The sequence below is a fragment of the Herpailurus yagouaroundi genome, unplaced genomic scaffold (genome assembly GCF_014898765.1).
Source record: "Herpailurus yagouaroundi ecotype Mexico unplaced genomic scaffold, PumYag 215, whole genome shotgun sequence".
Taxonomy (NCBI): Eukaryota; Metazoa; Chordata; class Mammalia; order Carnivora; family Felidae; genus Herpailurus; species Herpailurus yagouaroundi.
This window is the reverse complement of record NW_024412446.1, coordinates 2,008,089-2,020,462: the sequence shown is the minus strand read 5'-3', so window position 1 is coordinate 2,020,462 and position 12,374 is coordinate 2,008,089. Positions and strand designations below refer to the sequence as shown.

The 12,374-nt window shown below is 42.5% G+C and overlaps 1 protein-coding gene across 6 annotated transcripts in view; it reads right to left on the bottom strand.

The window, feature by feature from the left end:
* The window catches only part of RFFL (ring finger and FYVE like domain containing E3 ubiquitin protein ligase), a 66,681-nt gene that overhangs the window by 37,235 nt on the left and 17,072 nt on the right, over positions 1-12,374 (bottom strand). The window contains exon 1 of one of the 6 annotated variants that reach the window (XM_040455218.1): positions 9,121-9,393. The exons of the other annotated variants lie outside the window; for them this stretch is intronic. The gene's annotated coding sequence lies outside the window, so the exon portion shown is untranslated. Of the gene's footprint in view, positions 1-9,120; positions 9,394-12,374 lie in introns of those variants that run through there. 6 annotated transcript variants of the gene reach the window in all.

The following is a 12,374-nucleotide window of genomic DNA, read 5'->3' as shown; positions in this document are numbered from 1 at the left end:
CTGTCAATAGGAAAGGCCTCAGTCACTCTAAAATAATAAGTTGTCATTCCTTTCTGATCACAGACACTGAAGTCTGAATACAGTGCTGTCCCCAAAAGACTGATCATTTCCAGGTACGAAACAAGACAAATGTTGTGCCTTGAACCAGACCTAAGAAGTAGTGACCGAAACCCTGAGGGGTCTTCCTGAGGAAACAGATGGCACCCGCCGGGCTGGCCCTACCTAGTGCCACCCTCGATCTGCAACAAGCCAGTCTGTAGAATACTTCCCCATACTTCTTCCCCTTCTACCGCTCCATACCCTTCAATCATGCACCACAGTCAAACACTTTCTCTCTCTCTGACCTTCTCTAGAGGTCAAAGATCCCATCTTATCATCTTTGCATTCTTGCCTCCATATCCCAACATACCTTGCATCAAACCACATTTATTATAAAAATGAATTTCAAACACAACTTTCTTCGACACCACAATCCATTGCAATCCACCAGTCCTACACCCTGAGGCAGGATTTATTGAACTCTCTTGATTTACTGAACTCTTATTCTATGGTTTTCTTCCCTTCTAACTGCCCAACCTCTCCACACCTGAGCTACCAAGTATTACAGAAACGTCAGAAGACTTTATTTACTGGGTACCCCACAAATTCATACAACTGGGACCAAACCACCACTGGCCTCAGAAATCTTTTATTCATCGTTAGTTGATGTACCCACAGGAACTTTCCAAAGAGCAGTGTTCGGCAGGGTTTTGGGACATGGGGCCTGGAGTTAGACAGAACTCACAGTCTTCCTACGTGACCTCAGTCAAGGTGCTAAACTTTCCCAATCTTCGCGTCCACTTCTGTAAAATGGAATCCCTAAATGAGGTAATTAATGCAAGCCCTTAACAACACAAAATGCTCAAAAAGTGGGAACTATTACTGTTTTCTACTTTGTGTAAGCCCAACCAATCCCTCTCCCCTCTTCCACGCCTTGGTCGAATAACCAGCAACTGCCTCACCTACTTTACCGAAATAATTCAACAGGGTTCTGTTTACTTTGAGGCAGTGGTGGTACCTTGGGAAGAACACGTTGATCAGGCGCGCCGTGCCGCTGGTGCCCTACCCTAGATATGGGACCACGTGCTAACTGTTTACCTTTGCCTCAGACTCTTCAACTGCAAAATGTGGATTTCATTTTTAGTTTTTTTTAATGTTTATTTATTTTTGAGACAGAGCACAAGGGGGTTGGGGCAGAGAGAGGGAGACACAGAATCCAAGGCAGGCTCTGAGCTGTCAGCGCAAAGCCCAATGGGAGCTCAAGCCTACAAAACAGGAGATCATGACCTGAGCCGAAGTCAGATAGTCAACCGCCTGAGCCACCCACGGACACCCAAAATGTGTATTTTAAGATGTGAGAATTAAATGGAAAAATATGAAAGAGCCATCAAGCAGACGAGGGGAGGGGGAAAATATGTCAGGTAAGAAGGCTTTCAAACAAAACAGACCTGGCTTCAAATTCCAGTTCTACCGCTTAACTAGCTGTGTGACATCAGGCAAGTCAGTCTCTGGTCCTCAGTTTGTCTGTAAATGGCGGAAACAGCATCACAGGGTTTTGGACAGGTTTATTTTTTTTAATTTTTTTTTTTTTAACGTTTATTTATTTTTGAGACAGGGAGAGACAGAGCATGAACAGGGGAGGGTCAGAGAGAGGGAGACACAGAATATGAAGCAGGCTCCAGGCTCTGAGCTGTCAGCACAGAGCCCGACGCGGGGCTAGAACTCACGGACCGCAAGATCATGACCTGAGCTGAAGTCGGCCGCCTAACCGACTGAGCCACCCAGGCGCCCTAGGACAGGTTTAAAACAACGTACAAACTACCTGGTATGCTGATTCCCCACCCCCCTTTCTGCCTCTTCTTTTCTTTCCATCTCAACAACTCCCCTTTATTCAGTAGACCAGGAGAGCACCATTTCTGACCATCAGTTAAAAAAAAATTAGCACATCTCCAATATATCTATATGTAATATAGGTGCCCCTACTGTGTTCTTTCTAAAACCTAATACTAAGAAGAAATTTCAAAGAGTAAAATAAAAATATTTTTAAAAACTTAGTTCTGGGGCGCCTGGGTGGCTCAGTTGGTTAAGTGTCTGACTTTGGCTCAGGTCATGATCTCACGGTTCTTCAGTTCGAGCCTGGCGTCCGGCTGTGTGCTGACAGCTTAGAGCCTGGAGCCTGCTTTGGATTCTGTGTGTGTCTCTCTCTCTTTACTCCTTCCCCACTCACACTCTGTCGCTCTCAAAAACAAACAAACAAAAAAATTAAAACACACAACAAAAAACTTAGTTCTGATGTCTCCTTCCCATACCCCAAAGGAAGTTCTTATATACCTTAGAATCTAGAAATTCATTTTGGAGGTCACTACACTATTAGGCAAACTGTTTAAAAACAAAGATAAATAGAACAGACTCAGTATAGTTCCTAGCACAGCAACTGGCATATAGTAGATGCTCGGTAAACACTGGTCCATTAAAGTTTTTATAAATCTGTTTCCACACACATGCTTCTCTGTGCAAGTTTGCACAAGTGGGCTCTCCGCTTAGTCTCCCTTTCTCTCGAACTCCCTACTTCTCCAAAAAAGAGTGGTGCTCTGCTTCACCTCCAGGTCACACACTCATTTGTTAGCTCCACTATCTTACCCAAAGCCCTTTCTCCAAGGTCACCAAAGATCTGATGGCTGGACGAATGACTTTTCCCTAAATCCTCCACCTTCCTGACCTCCCTGCAGCGCCATATACCAATGACCTACCCGTGTTCTTCCTTCTGGCTCCTTCTTCCCCTTTGGTTTACACTGAAAGTGCAGTAGCTAGACTCCCCTTTGACTTCAAAGACCAATCTTTCTCCCAGTCCTTCCTGGCTCCTCCTTTTTGCCCCCTAAGTGTCCCCTAGGACTCTGTACTTACCATTCTTCTTTTCCTTCTCTAGTGAATTCTACTGGGTCTTTTCAAACCTATCCTGCAAATATCCCGTTCTCACTCTATACATTGCCATACCCTGTCCTACGTACCATTATCTTTCTCAAGAACTAGGGCAAACACCTCCTGACTGGTCCCCTCTTTGCCACTCTCTTTTCTCCACACAGTCAGACTCAGGATCACCTTTCATTAAAAAAACAAAAACAAAAAACAAAAAAACATACTGCTTGTTACTCTCCTGCTTTAAAACCTTCAGTGACTCCCACCACCATGCTTATTTTGGTAAAGTTTAGACACCCCATAGAGCCCACAAAGGCCTGTGTGATATGGGGCCTGCCTTTCTCTCCTGCTTTACCTCGCCCCCCATTGCTGCCCCGCTCCCCCATTCACCTCACTCTAATCCCCTGGTGATCCTCCTTTCAGGTCCTCAAAAAGAAAAGGACGATTTACTGCCCCCCACCCAGGTCTGCCCACTTGTGGTTCCTTTTCGTCCTGGAACATTCTCCATAGCTCTCTTCACCAAGCTGGCTCCTCTTCAGCGAGACTTGAGCTCACCTGCCCTGTAACACAGTTTTCTGGCACACAGTCGGAGCTCATGGAGTCTGTGTTGAATGAATGGATTCCACAGACTTTAGTCAGATAACTCCCAAATCTAAATATCTGGAATCAGTTCTCACCCTTCAGCGTCAGCACCTGACTTCTAAAAGCTCCCTAGATATCCATACCTCAAATTTAGCACAGCAAATACACTCAAAACCAAACCCTTCATCTCCACCCAAACCAGTTCCTCTCATCTTCTAGAATTACATGAGCAATTTAATCTACACCTCCACTTCAGAACCTTGAATTTCCCAGTCATTTGCTCCACCTGTCCACAATTCTAATCACCCTTTAAAACCGAATTCAAGTATCACTTCATTCATGCATGCATTCAATCAACCACTTATTCATTCAACAATACTTGCTGAGTGCCTTTTATGAGGCAGGTACTATGTTAGCTACTGGAGAGCAAAGCAGACATATTTTTGTCTACTGTGTATCAGTCAAATAATCACACAAATATTACAAATTGTAAAAACTGTAAACAAAAAATGTTATGAAGGAAAAAGGTGCTAGAAACTATGAGAAAAAATATGCGAGGTTTCAAAAAACATTCCTTAAATGATGTGCTGAATGAATGAGACATAATTTAGCCTAGGCAGACTGGAGGGCAGAGCATACCAGGCAGAGGGTTCAATCAGGTCCTGGAAGCAAGAGGAGACCAGCAGGCCTATCTTAAGGCACCCACCATTCTGCCTTATGTTGTACCTATCTGGATCAGTCTTGTTCCCTTTCTCAACCCCCACCCTCATTTTAAGGTTATCTGAGAGAAAGGACATAGACTGTGTCATACGTGCCAACACCCTCCAGGAGATACTGATTAATATGCCCAGGCTTAGGCCTTAAGAGGCCCTGCAGCTTCCATTATGGCCACCTTGGAAACCAACCACCATGTAAAAGGAGCCTGATTTTGATTAATGAATGATGAGAGACCAAGAGAGTGTCAGAACTCATGGAGGAGAACCAAGATGTCTCAGCTAACAGCTAGCAGAGAGGCCCACGTATGTGAGTGAACCCATGTTGGATCTCCCAGTCAAGTCAAATCACATGGAGCAAAGCAATATGCCCTTCTTCCCTGAATATAACTCACAGATTCATAAGCAATAAAATGGTTGCCATTTGAAGCCACTCAAATTTTAAGATGATTTGCTACACGGTAATAGAAAACTGAAATCGTCAGAAATTCAACGCTTTTAGCAATCATTCAAATGTTTCCCAACTTGGATGATCAAGAAAATCTTCCTCATATTCATTACAATGACTCCTCCTTCAATTTAAGCCCATTTCCTCTTAGATCTTTGAAGTACCAAAGAACAATTAATCAAAACCCCCCTGGCAAAAACTATACTTCTACTTTAAGATGGTAATCAAGCCATCCCTTAGCTTTTCCTTCAGTAGGCTAAAATCATTCCTTTTTTTTCTTAAACTTACAATGATAGGACTTGTTTTTAAACTTTGTAATCATTTTTATCCTCTCAAACATTGGGGCAGTGCTGGCAGGGGACAAAAATTGGAAGTCACATGCCAGCATCTAACAGAGATTATTTCCTTGCTCTGTGGTTCATCGTATTGGTTCAAATTCCACACAGTCCCAAATATGGCATGTTAGCACCACAGAAGTTATTACCCTACAAATGCAATCATACGCTGACATTATTACGAAAACTTTTGGGCTCTTAACGTTCAGCTTACTCCGCCTTGTGCCGACTCCCTTCACTCATCAACCTGGTTTCACACTCCATTATTGAAATAGATTTTAACAGGGGCGCCTGGGTGGCGCAGTCGGTTAAGCGTCCGACTTCAGCCAGGTCACGATCTCGCGGTCCGTGAGTTCGAGCCCCGCGTCCGGCTCTGGGCTGATGGCTCAGAGCCTGGAGCCTGTTTCCGATTCTGTGTCTCCCTCTCTCTCTGCCCCTCGCCCGTTCATGCTCTGTCTCTCTCTGTCCCAAAAATAAATAAACGTTGAAAAAAAAATTAAAAAAAAAAAGAAATAGATTTTAACAAATTCTAGATATAGGAAGCACAACAGAAAAGCTTGAGGTTGGAGTGGGCATGCCATTAATTTCAGTCAAGGTCTCTAACCACAGTCAAGGCCTTTCTGTAGGTCAGGCGGGCTCAGGGTACCTCCTTCCACCTTGATGGCAAAGCAGTCTTGTAAAAGGCAAGATCTTTAGCACTTGCCTATTGAGCAAAGGCACCTTTTTTTTTTTTTTGTAAAACCCAACAGGGTATATTTAACTACAAAGAGACAAACCAGTTGCTTAAAGCAATGTAAAAACACATTTTCTCTCTGAAGTATCACATGAATGTAGGCTTCAATGTCAAATGTAGCTTTATAATCACCAGTAAAATAGGGATAAATAAAGCCTACCCAAAACAGAGTATTGTAGGTATCAAATAAAATGATACAAGGGAAATAATTTTGTAAAGTACTATATAAAAATGGTAGGTGATATTGTAGAACTAAGTTTCAGCAAGCCCAAGAAATATTCAAATCAACTTTGAATGGTTACCTGATGGTTTCAGGTGAAATATATGGAATAGGCACCATGGGCTCAAGCTCATCCAATAGGAACTAAAAAGCTGCCACCTAATAAGAAAGCTTATGAATTTTCTAATACTGCCAAGACTAATAAAAATGTTTGGACTAGTGGTTGGACCCTGGGAACCCACTTCAAACACTGTCTGATGGTGTCCGGATCTAGGCCAGGGAACAGGCTCAGTCAAGGAATTCAACAGTCTACTGGAAGAAACCAAATAATAAACCGTGGAAGTCCAAATAAGGAGGAATAACTCTACTTGAAGAAGGCAGGGAAGGTTTCACATATGAAGTAAGTCTCCTGGGGGATGAGTACTTTGCTAGTCTGAGGGGGAGGCCACCAGAAAAAGACACAGAGTCCTAGAAGAAAGTGCAATAACCAGGGATTCGGAAAATGAGAGAAGTTGGGAAGGGGTTGGGCTGGAGAGAAATGACTGGGGACAGGAAGGAGATGAGACAGGTAACAATAACAGGTAGGACAGGGTCAAATTGTGAAGGATTTCACCTATCAAAATACATTGGTAACAGGGAACCAATGGCACTCTGAAAACCTGAGAATGAAAAGATTTGATTTGGGCTTTTAGGATGACAACTTTGGCAACAATGTGGAGGAGACAGGAGCAGAGAAGACCCATGGTAGAGTGGCAAAAGCCCAGTCAAGATTTGATAAGGGGGCGGGGGTGGTGGTGGCACCTGGCTGGCTCAGTCCTAGAGACTCTTGATTTTGGGGTCGTGAGTTTGAGCCCCACATTGGGGGTAGAGATTACTTTTTAAAACAATAAATAAATAAATAAAGTCTTTAAAAAAAAAAAAAAGATATGATAAGGGTCTCAACCACAAGTTATAAACTCAAATTCCTGGAGGCAAAGTAGGTAAAATGTGACATCTTTAGTATTTAACATCTGGGAGAAGGGTTACCTGTAATCTTTTTTTTTTTTTTTAAATGTTTATTTATTCTTGAAAGAGACTGAGCGTGAGCAGGGAAGGGGGAGGAGAGACAGAGAATCTGAAGCAGGCTCCAGGTTCTGAGCTGTCAGCACAGAGCCTGACGTGGGGCTCAAACTCATGAACTGTGAGATCATGACCTGAGCTGAAGTCGGACGCTTAAATGACTCAGTCACCCAGGCATCCCAGTTACCTGTAATCATTGAAGAGTGCAGGCCCTGCCTAAAACTATTTACACACATTTTAAGCCATTGGACTGGTTAAACAAAATGTCCACTTTCTGACCTCTGGTACAGTAATGCAATACAGTGGAAATGAAGGAAAACCACACATGAAACAGTACTCCAATAAAACAATCAAAAGGGTTTAAGCAACCATGGATTTAGCATATTTAGATGATGTGAGGCATTAAAAAGTATGAATAGGAAGATTTGGTAGACATCATTAACAGAGTTCAAACCTACAGCAATACAAGCAGATAACTGACACTGGGTAGTGGAGATAATGTATGTAACAATTTAAGATGCCTTTTGAACACTCTGGTAGGTTTGTCAAGTTGGACAAAGTCTATCAAGTTGGAAATAAGGGTCTGAAGCGTGGGACAGACAGCTGGTTGGTAAGACATACTGAGGATAGCTGAATTTATGGGTATATTTGAGATCCTTGGAGTAAAGCTACAGGGAAGAGTGGAAAGACACCCAAGGCAAAGCCTTGGAGTATCTCAACATTTATGGGATAGTCAAAAGAGAATACAAAGAAATACTAGAAGAACACTGTGGAAACTCAGAAGAGACAAGGTAGCCTCAAAGCCAAATGAAGAGGGTTGGGGGTGGCAGGGAAGGAATGGTTCAACACTGCCACATGCCAAGCAGAGATTAAGTAAGGTGGAGGCTAAAACCACAACACTGGGTTTGGTAATCTGGAGTTTACTTGGGTTCTTCAGGAAAACACAAGCAAGGTAATGTGGGTAGAAGCCGAAATAACAAACGGTTTGGTAAGAGGATCAGAGCTGAGGAAGTACACTATACGTTCTTCTTCATTCTACCCTGAAAACCATGTGCCAAGAAATATGGACAGAAGTCTAAGAAAACAGACGGTGATTCTTGATATACCCTATGGTCAGAGTAAATTCTGACTTTGTGGAAGAAGTGACTTCCAGGCTAAAGCCAGTAGCTAGGTTAAGTTGGGGCAGGGTGTTTTAGAGACGGCTGGCTTATATAAAGGCCTTAAAGGCCTGAGGTAAAAGAACATGCGCCACTTGGGGGGAACTGGAAGGAGCAGAAGCAAACTTTGTGAGGGGCAACTGCCTAGCATTGAGACTTAAGACTTAAAAAGGTTAGAAGAGAGGGGCGCCTGGGTGGCTCAGTCAGTTAAGCGTCCGACTTCGGCTCAGGTCATGATCTCACGGTTCATGGGTTCCAGCCCCGCATCGGGCTCTGTGCTGACAGTTCAGAGCCTGGAGCCTTGTTTCAGATTCTGTCTTCCTCTTTCTGCCCCTCCCCCATTTGCACTCTGTCTCTGTCTCAAAAATAGATAAACATTAAAAAAAAAATTTTTTTTTAAACAAGGTTAGAAGTGAAGAGCAGGAGGGAGAGAGAATAGTAGTCTGATCAGAATTAGGGATGAAGAGAGGTGCTTCATAGTACCTCAGAAATATGGAAACTCACTGATAAGACAGTGTTCCCTATAATTCGATATTCCCAGTGATTAGGTAGATAATAAAATACCTTTGCTTCTCTCTCTTCCTTTAATAACGGTTCAGTTTGACCAAACTGCTTCTCAAAAAACATAGGACAGAAACTATAAGAGCAAAAGATGGATAAAGCTGTAAGCCTGATGTGTTTGGCTTCTCTAAGGTTTCTGTAATAAATGGTCTAATTAGGTCTAAAACCACATCCAGATCCCAAATGAAGTGAAACTTCTCCCCTTCAGACCTCCTCCAAAGGACTGAAGGACTGACTTTAAGACATCCAAATTGTTAAGGCATTAACGAACTTTTGAGACAAAGGACTGGCCCAGTTCGTCCTGCAGCTCAGTCTAGCTGATGAAAATGAAACTAAGAGAAAACAGTCTGGGGTTACCTGGTTTTGCCTGTTTCAAAACATTACCACAGCAGAGAGCAGGCTGCCTCCAGTTCCTGCCGCTGAGGTCCTTGGAGCCATTTCAGATGAGCTCATCTCAGGAGCCAACAGCAGCAGCTTTCAGGCAGAGTGAATGGTGCCGCCTGGGGACGTATCTTTGGTAAGCGAGATTGCAACAGAGCAGGCGGCAGGGCAGTGCTGACTCATGCTAGGCAAAACTCCTCTTTCCCAAACAACCCAGCTTGAGCCAACCACAATCAAGTACAACCTCAAAAAAGAAGAGGCGCCCCACTGATTTTTTTTTTTTAAATCCAGTGCTGATTACCGGGGGCAGCTTCCTCATGGCCCTCCTGCTGGTTGCTCGGCTGCCTCTGGAGCCCTTACCTGGGAGGCTCCAGTGGTCACTTTCCAAAGTTTCATTTGAGAACAGCCCGGGGCTCAGGGCAGCAAGATTACAGAAGGTAGCAGGTTCACAGCCCTGAAGATTTCTCCAGAGTGGCTGATAAAGAAGTCACTTTGCATTTACAAATTAGAACATCTGGGTCAGAGGACTCCAGAACTTGCCCAGTCATCCTTAGCTGGTCAAATCATCAGAGTGAATTTGTCAGCTATGACCAGGCTCACTCTTCTTTTTCCCTACTAGGCCTTCTCTGAACTTTCTATTTCCTTAGGCAATTCAAAATCTCAAATTAAGACAGAAATAACTGAAGGCTTTTTTGTTTAATCAGCTGCCACACACAGCTTAAGCTACATTATCCACCATCACACCTACCAGATGTTTAAGGAATACAGGAGTGTGTGAAAACTGTATTACCACTTACATTTAAAAATCCCTAAATCTAGGTCGATTCTCATTTATTGGCCAGCTTATTAAATAATCAATTGTAGAATGACTGGTTCATCAACAGCTATTAATTATTATTGAATTTGCCCTGACCAGCTAGAACGGGCTTTGGTGCTATACCAAGAAAACAAAAGATTAAGCCCTTGCTTTCTGTGTTTTCTCGTTTGATAAGAAAGAAACGAGATTTCGTATCAGATCCTTCTGTTGCCTGCTCAAAATTTCCCACGGCTACCAGCTCTTCCTTAGCATGGGCATTCAAGGCTCCCATTCCAAGCCTTGTCCATCCTTCAAGGCAGATCCCACATGCTATGAACTCTGGATATAACCACCAGCCCAGCCTGTCATTCAGTAAATGTTATTAGGTTAATTAAAATGTATGTGCAGACCGTCACATTTTGGGTTTAATAACTATGCTACTTAATTCTATTCCTTTTCAAGGGTCTAGTTAAAGAAAAAAAAAGTTATTTATCCAACTTGCTTAATTCCCCTTAATTACATTATTCCAGTAGGATAGCCACACTGGGCTTTATAAGGTTTTATAAAATGTTCTCTGTTTTATTTCCTCCCTTTCAGCATTTTCTTTTTCAGAAAATGGCTGTTTAAAAGAAGTTTTCCTACAGTATGTGTTAATTAGTTCTTTTCAAATGATAAAAGCGTTTTACAGCAGCTGACAACCATTATCTCATGGACCACATTTTAAGAAATATTTCTGTAGTTGATGATAAACAACATTCTGGTATGGAGCAACTCTCAAGGTTCGTACAGTAATGGACAAATATGAAACCTCTTTTGGAAAAAACATTATTGTTAGAGGCTTCTGGCTCATTCTATATTAGTAACTGTAAAAAAGGAAGAGAAAATTCAGATGGTACTATACCCAGGAAGTAAATATAAATTATATAAACAGCAACACGGGGGCCAGAAGCATGAGAATCTCCTAATTCTGCTAAAATAAACACCATTAGCAGGTGAAGAGAAATATGGCAGATTATCATTTCCCGGTTTGGGATTCTGTACAGTTCCAATCAATTTCCCCAAAATATAACCATACATACCCATCCCAGTTCCTTCTTTTAGACTGGAAAGGCTGAGGATTACACTGATTTAGGGCTTTCAAAAGATGCTAAATCTGAACAAATGGCTTCAGGCACTTGAAGTTTTATGAGGTTATATGAAAACTAGGAGGTTATATGAAAACGAGAAATAAGAAAAATAATTGTGGCTTTGTGCTTATTAAGTTCTCTCAATGCATTATGTTAAAACTCAGACAAGTTATTCCTCACCTAAAGGTACATTTTATGGGTGGTCACAGGAGAGATTAAGTGTATGTATATGTGTGTGTGTGTGTGTGTGTGTGTGATATCTGCACACACTCACACTCACTGTTTTTCTTGAACAGGAATATGTAATGCTATTTATAGGCCCCCCCCTTTTTTTTCTGCAAGAGATCTTAACGTTACAAACGTTAAGTAAGCCAGGTGTCAAAAGAGAAAAAAAAATTCACATCTCTGGATTCTGTCATCTTCCAAATCCATAGAGAATTACCAAATACATACAAAAAGATATGGGAGGATACACACATCAGGGAGGGAACTGCAATGGGAGATCCAGGAGGTATTTTTAGTTTCGCGAGAATTTGAATTTTTTTGTTTTAACAAGGAACACGTATTCAAGTATTGGTAATTTATTTTTTTTTTTATTTTTTAATGTTGATTTTTGACAGAGAGAGAGACAGAGCATGAGCGGGGAAGGGTTAGAGAGAGAGAAGGAGACACAGAATCAGAAGCAGGCTCTAGGCTCTGAGCTGTCAGTACAGAGTCCGACGCGGGGCTCGAACTCACCGACTGTGAGATCATGACCTGAGCTGAAGTCGGATGCTTAACCGACTGAGCCACCCAGGCACCCCAAGTATCGGTAATTTAAAACTGGGTTAGGGGCGCCTGGGTGGCGCCGTCGGTTAAGCGTCCGACTTCAGCCAGGTCACGATCTCGCGGTCCGTGAGTTCGAGCCCCGCGTCGGGCTCTGGGCTGATGGCTCAGAGCCTGGAGCCTGTTTCCGATTCTGTGTCTCCCTCTCTCTCTCTGCCCCTCCCCTGTTCATGCTCTGTCTCTCTCTGTCCCAAAAACAAATAAACGTTGAAAAAAAAAAATTTTAAAACTGGGTTAAACGTTTTACCATTTATTAACTAATCTTTTCCCTTTCTCACTTTTTCCTCTAATCATCTCCCTTTTACCTACTTTCCCCTCCCCAACATCCTAAAGGATACTGCACATTTATTCTTTTCAACAAAATTAATCTTATTAATGTCCATATCCTTACTCTTATGGAGAAGAGGTTGAATTGATAAATCCAAGTCTCCAGAAACCAGTGGCTGCCTCAGCTTGTTGAGTATTAGGGACATTGCCAAATT